Genomic DNA, 7703 nt, shown 5'->3' with positions numbered 1-7703 from the left:
TGGCGGTGAATTTCTCTGCAACTTTATAATTTTTTTCCGAGATTCGTAATTAGCCATTCCTGACTTAGTGAAACACCATACACTCATCATACCAGTACAGAAAAACTTCCGAGGTGTAACAAAGAGGCTGAGAAGGAGCATGACACCTCAATCCGGTGATTATGGCAAACTCTTTGATGCCAAAACAAACTGGCATGCCGCAGTAGTTTATCCATATCTCATCAGTTTTGCTGCAAATAATTCTTCGTTTGAGAAGACCATACACAATGGTCATTTGAAACCTTGCATTGTTGTCCTCAGGCAAATCTAGATACATACCAAAACATGTGGCCCTGAAGAAATCCTCCAAGTCCTCCTCCTGAAGTATGTTCCTAAAGTAATCAAAGGGCTTGCCCATGACTTATTTTACAACAAGATCACCATTCAAATCACCTAGTTTATCCATCGGCATCTGCACACGGAACTTCTCAATACTGAAAGTTTTGACAACTTCATCAGTGGAAGGTCTGTCAATATCAGTCCCAATAAAAGAATCGACAGCCCCGGTCACCGACCTTTCAAAAGATGCAATTTTATCCTCTTCATTGTCATCATTATTTACATCATCATCATCATCATCATCATCATCTTCTTCTTCTTCTTCTTCTTCTTCTTCTTCTTCTTCTTCATTTTCATCATTGTTTTCTTTTTCTTCTCTTTCTTCTTCTTCTTCTTCTTCTTCTTCTTCTTCTTCTTCGGCTTCTTCTTTATTTTCTTCTTGTTCTTCTTCTTTATCTTGTTCATCTACTTGATCTTCTTTACTTTCTTGGCCAGAAACTCTTACTTGAGAGGTTTCCTGTTCAGCAGTTTGTTCAGAAAGAATATTTGTCTGTTCAGCAAGATCATCTAATGATGCCCCCTTAGCTCTTTTACTAACTGTAGATGATTCCTCCCCTTTTCTTTTTCGTGAAGACATTTTATCTGCACACAGGAGATAAGCAAAAACACTTTCAATTGATTTGTGCACCATTTAAAGTAAATAAATAATGAATTTTTACAAGAGCTGAAGCATGTGTTGCAACAAGTGTGTAATATATTGGAACAACTCCATCATGTGTTCCAACAACTTCATAAGTTGTTGCAACAGATTATACATCTGTTGGAAAATATCAATACAGTTGTTGCAGCTTCCTCAGCAACTGTATTGATTAATTCCAGCAGATGGATAATCTGTTGCAACAACTAGTAAAGTTGTTGGAACATATGATTGAGTTGTTCCAACAGACTAATCTGTTGGAAACCATCAGAACAGTTGTTGCAGCTTCCTCAGCAACTGTTTTAACAATTTTCAACAGATTTACAACATATTCACTTGCTGCAACAACCTCAGCAACTGTTGGATTTTTACTAACAGATTAGAAATCTGTTGCAACAGATTACTCAGCTGTTGGGTAAAAACAAAAAAAAAATGTCAAGGCCCTTTTTCCTAAACCTTACAAGGCCAACAATAGGACAACAACATCTATTTCACTATCAGGCTGCAATATCAGTGTATTACAAACACACAACAGTCAAAAATTAACAAAATACACAGCATTGCATAGACACCCTGCCCATGTTCTTCCTCTTCTTCTTTAACCAAAATTAGTCATTTTCGTACTTTTATTTCAAAACCCTAACTTTTGAACCAGAAAAAACATTTGTTTCAATACAAACACACAACCATCACAAGTTAAACAAAATAAACCAACCTCAACAGTCAAACAAGTGCTGAAGTTGCTGCAACAACTTACTCAGCTGTTGGAAAAAATCCAAAAAAAATTCAAACCCTTTTTTTGAAACACCAAGGAGAACAAGAACACAAACAATACCAAAAACCATAATTTCACAACCACATACACTATTTAACAACACAGAAACCCCAACAAGTGGAACAAATAGAGCAAATACGGGTTTTGTCAAGCCCAACAAGCCCTTTTTTCGAACTCCTAAGGAGAACGAGAACACAAACAACACCAAAAACCAGAATTTCACAACCACATACACTATTTACAAACACACAAACCCCAACAACTCGAACAAAAACAACAAATAAGGGTTTCTCAAGCATTGAATAACAAAATAAACAACATTGCAGACAAACCCATGTTATTCTTCTTCTTCTCTAACCAAAATCATCATTTTCTCACTTTGATTTCAAAACCCTAACTTTAAAAGAAGAAAAAGTTGAGCGATTTTACCTGAGAGAAATGGAGAGCAGCAGTTCGTATGAGAGTCGTCTTTTGAAGAGGTTGAAGACGGTTTCAAGAAGCACATTTAGCAGTTGAGATCAGTTCGTGGGTTTGAAGTTGAAAGTTTGAAGGAGCAGTTGAGATCAGTTCGTACTTTGAATGAAGTTCGTGTGGTTTGATATTGGACCGATGTTGAGTTTGAAATAAATAGGGGGTTGGATTAAATGGTTTGGGGTCTTTTTTGTATTTTATAAAAGATTAACAAGTTTGGCAAAATACATTTTCAACCCCAATTTTCTTAATCCCAAATTTAATTGGGTTTTGACTTGATGTGGTCCCTACAAGTCACCTCTAGTAATTTCCAAACTTAAAAGTCACCTTTACTTAAATTTTCGCAGTTTCTATGTGTGAGTTTTACATATTCTTAGATTATTTATCTATGTTTATGCACACCAATGCTAATTCCATTCAATTTTTTGCTCAATTTTATGACGATTTTGTTTATTGTTTACCTAATTTTCATTGACAAATATATGATTTCATAAATATGCATATATAATGTCATGCTCTCTTTCTTCTTCTTCTTCGTCCATCTTTTTTTTCAATTTGAGTTTGAATCTTACCCTCTAATAATTAGCACATTTGAAAAGTGAAGAGAAAAATCACATAACTGCTTTGATTTTTTAAAAAGATCTTATGCACTTTTCGTTTTTTTCCTTGGGTATAATTATTTGACAATTATCTTGATCTTGTGGATAACGTGAAGTTGTTCTCTTCTTTGTTCTGCGCCTTTGAGGAGTGCATTTCTCAAATACAAACAGTTATGGCAATGTTTATCATACAGAAAATCAACAACATAGCACGTTGCAATGACAACAAATGGAGGAAAATAATTGTTTACTCGGTAAACTACATACAATACTCATACAGTAATCTCTTCTAATAACGTGTATCCAAGAGAGTTTGTAGCCACGAAAATCTAAGAAAAACTTTTTGCAAATGGCATGTCATAGGACTAGCAATAGAAGATTTACTGTTTTTGTTTTCCATGTTTAAATCATTTTTTATCGTTATCTATACAACAAGATCTGTTTTTCTTCCTCATATATGGTTTACCTTATTTTAAAATATTTTGTAATAATAATTAATATCATTATTAACATTTAATAGCAATAGAAGGTTAAAGGTCTTATGTTAGACCAAAGGTCTCTAATTATGAATAAAAAATACCTTTAAATACATTTGGTCTTTTAGCTTTTCCAATTCTGGCCTATTAATTTTTAATTTCTTCCTAACATATTTGTATATTTTTTTGAAATTAAAATCCTTTATGTTTCTCAACTTCTTCCACCTTATTGTTTGACTTCTCATGTCACCTTAACGATAATATTGTAAATTTTCTTATCTAGGTGTGTCTGAAGAAAATATTATTTTGGGTGATGAAGATAAACTGACAAGAATCCAAATTCAAGGCGGAAAATCTTTATCTGAAAGGTAAGCTACTTAAGATGGATCTTTTTTGCATGTTTTCCTCCTACATACAATATATACATAATTTTTTCTAAATGTTAATTTGACTTATGTTAACTTGTAATTTTTCTAGGAATATAAAAGCAAATCAAGCCTATGATAGGCAGCTCAGTTGAGAAAAAAGTTTATTTTAATGAAAATGAATTATAGGGGGGAGAATTTTATGACCTCTGCTAAAAATACACTTGAACATAGACATTATAGATCCTAAAAGAAATTAGCAAAATTGCTTTTTCTTTAGAGTTGTAATTTCTTTTTTTTAGTTTTCTTCTTGTACCAAATAGCCTTCTTCCCTGTAATTAATGTTTATTGATATGTGTTAATGATGGCATTACGTGGCTCCAGAATATGACTTTTCAGTTCATGTAGATTTTTGGATCTGTGCTACATTATTAACTGGAAAAAAATTATAGACTGGACACAAAAGAGAAGAATGTATGATTTTATCTTGGCAGGAAAAACTTATTGTTCATAGCACAATAGCTACATTAGAGATAAGAGGGGGTTGCGCAGATAGTAAACACTCTCAACTTCTAACCCGAAGGTTGTGGGTTCAAATCACCAATGGAATTAAAAGGAGAAGCTCCGGAAGAGGGTGGGGGAGGGGGAAGGGGAGGGGGAGAGGGTTATAAAAAAAGAAAAAATACTAGCTATATTAGAAACTAGAAATTAGAAAATTAGTAGAAACTAGAAATTTGATCCAACAGGCAACAATAATGGGTATTTAATCATTCATATGAAAATAAATGTCTTAACTGAAGAAGGGAAAGGATACATTACCTTTATTCTCCTTTTTATTAACTTCTTATTTTTTGTTTCTCTTATTCAAATTTACATATGCTGGTTTTAGTGGATTATTTCATGTTGAACCTGTATGTTTCTCAAAATATCTTTGTCCCATAATTTTAAGGAAATGTTGAAAAAAACTCTAAAAAGGTGATCAGAATCTTGAAAAGGTGTTTGATTAGTTTAAATTTTTTATTTTTTTTTGTTTAACAAAAGTGACATTCATTTTTTGGTGTATTTCGATTGGTTCTCGTGACTGCGCGAAGCGCGGTCGTGTACACTAGTTAAAGATTAAAAGAAAAAGGATCAAATATATCCCTGTACTATTAGAAAAAGTTAATATACCCTCGTTATACATTCGGTATATACATACCCAGTCATTATACTTTCGGTCCAAATATACCCTTCACATCATAGTTTGACACAAATATGTCCTTAATTTTAACGGAGAACCACGTGTCAAGCTTAGAATCAAATTACACATCTACAATTTTAAATAACCTATCCTTTATAAACCCACCTGGTTAACCCAACCCCGCCCGTTTCATCTTCTTCTTCTCTTTTATGGCCGGAAAAAATAATATCTTGGGCAATCCTCCATCTTCCATATAATGCCTCACTGTGACATGAGCAATAATTCGCCAGATGGAGATCTCATCATCGCATCTCTCGTCAATATTTCAAAAAGAAATCCACCTTCACAGTGGTAACATTTAAGTTAGGTATTATTCATACTGCAAATTCACTTAATGTTAACCATGCCTTTTGTCTGAAGAGAAAATCTTCATCACTATGGGTGGTCAAGGATGCGGTGTCTCTCAGAGCCTTGTTATTTAATAAATTAAATCTAGCTTCCATACTACATATGCTAAGAAGTCCAAGACTGTTCACTTGCAGTCACTGTATAGATTTCTAATGCCACAACCTTTTGAACTCATTAGATTTCTTGGTATGATCTTCAGTTCTTTATTGAAGGAATTTAAAAGCGCATGTGCTATAAGATGGAATATTGCCGGATATACCCTTTTCTTCGGCCACAAAAGAGAAGAAAAAGATGAAAATTGGTCGGGTCGGGTTAAACGAGTGGGTTTCTAGATGAATCGGGTATTTTAAAATTGGGGGTGAGTCATTTGATTCTAAGCTTGACACGTGTCTTCCGTTAAAATTAAGGGCAAATGGGTGCCAAACTATAATGTATATTTTGACCAAAAGTATAATGACAGCTAAAATTATAATGAGGAATATATTTGACCCTTTTTTTATAGTACAAGGGTATATTTGACCATTTTCCGAAGATTAAATAATCGAGTTAAATGGTAAAGACACGAATTGATAAACGCAAATTCTTTTCAATGACCAAATCCCTATCTAGTCAAACATGGAGTATGATGTAAGCCCCAATACTAGTTAAAATAGGCTCAAAAGTGAATATTTTGTGGCCAATATATCATTTGGGTATCTGGTTAGGTAATTGATGGTGCTTGAAATTTACAAACTTACCAATGTTGCTGCCGGATGACCAACATCACAAAGAAATAAAGGAAGTTATAACGCCACTCAAAGTAATTTTAATGTCTCATAAAAAGATGATGGCAAAAAGAACATATTCTCTTGTTCCAAGTTTTCCATCCAAGTAATACTTAGTCAGAGATTTGAAGAGTCTCTTCTCACATCACTTTTGAGAGAAGCAGTGACACTAGTTTCAGCAGAAACTCCAAAATTGAGTTGATATTTGGGTTGCTTGTTGGGAGAAAACAATCCAAAATGTTTCTCCAGTTCAGGGTTCTTGTTATTCTCATCAAACATGGCAAATATATAGGTCTCAATAGGTCCAGGCTTTCTTGGAGTACCCTCTTTTACATGTTGAATTAAGTTCCTCAAGTATGTTGCTGCATTGTCTGTTGTGGCTGCAAATGCACCATCAGATGGCCACCCGGTCTCAGACACAACAACCTCTATAAAGCCTCGTCCTGATAATTGATCGAGGGCAGCATACACAGAATCCAACATTGCATCAAATAAGTTCCTGTATTGGAATGAACCGTTTTGTACCAGCACATTAGGTGCAGTAAACAGAGCATAGGGGAGAGAAATCTGCCCTGGATTACTAGAATAGCTAAAATAAGGGTAAATGTTAACGAGCAAAGGTGCATTTGTATTCCTTAAAAACTCAGTAATCGGATCAAGAAACAACCTTGCTTCGTTCCTAAATGAACCCTGAGATGGTGGATAAGAGGTTCTCATAATGACATGTCTATAGAAGTTGTGACATTGACGCTGTACCCCGAACCAGCATAATAAAGTGAATTATAATTAACATATGAGGTATGATGATCAGATGTGCCTGTGAAAGGGCTTATTCCATTTCCAACAACGAGGTACTTAATTTTAACATCTGGATAGAAAGCTCAAATATTTTTCGTTACCCACAATCTTGAATTTTCCCCATTGGCAGCAATATGCTTGACATCTGAATTGGGAACTCCTAGCATAACTTCAATGTTTGAGCCTCTTAAGGCTTGTAAAGCTCCATGATTTGGCTCATAAAGCCTCAGTTTTGTTATGTTTCTTGACTTGTAGAGTTGTACAACTTTGTCATGTGATGGCAAGTTGTTTCCTAGTAGTCCATAGCAAACACCTATTGATTCATTAGCCCCTGCTCAATAAGAATTAGAAATGGTGTTAGAATTACACAAGTTTGATATGAAAAACAAGCAAATAACTATCAACTAAAAGCACATTTTGCAAGCACAAGATGTTAAGACTATATTATTCACTAGGAAATTTAAAGGTTTAGTTTCAGCAAATTTTTGTCGGGAGGGAGAGAGAACCTGCTATCTCAATGCTGCTGGCAACAAGTAGTAATCCTAGCAGTGCGATTGGAGCCATTGGAGAAGGGTTGTTGGTAGAAAGTAGAAACTAAGATGAACTTCGAGCTAATTATATTGAGATATATAGTAGCCTTGAATATAATATCCTGAGTCGCATATTGTTTTTTGCTATTCTTAGGCTAATGAAGTTAAGAGCGGCCAGGATCACTGTTTATTCACATGTCTATACATCAACTTGATCATTTACAAAAGAGAAAGATGAGTTTGACGATGTACAAGTTCAACCGACTTTACCAAACTTATATATAGTTATAAGTTTAATTTCTTTCCATAGAGGAATTTCTAC

The 7703-nt window shown here is 34.4% G+C and overlaps 1 pseudogene; it reads right to left on the bottom strand.

Annotated features, from left to right (window-relative positions):
* Positions 1 to 400: 400 nt before the first annotated feature.
* LOC132628718 (glucan endo-1,3-beta-glucosidase, basic vacuolar isoform-like) lies at positions 401 to 7436 on the bottom strand (annotated as a pseudogene).
* Between the last annotated feature and the right edge of the window lie 267 nt (positions 7437 to 7703).

Source organism: Lycium barbarum, chromosome 2, assembly GCF_019175385.1.
Source record: "Lycium barbarum isolate Lr01 chromosome 2, ASM1917538v2, whole genome shotgun sequence".
Taxonomy (NCBI): domain Eukaryota; kingdom Viridiplantae; phylum Streptophyta; class Magnoliopsida; order Solanales; family Solanaceae; genus Lycium; species Lycium barbarum.
Note: the sequence above shows the minus strand (reverse complement) of the source record. Positions and strands in the feature narration are given on the sequence as shown.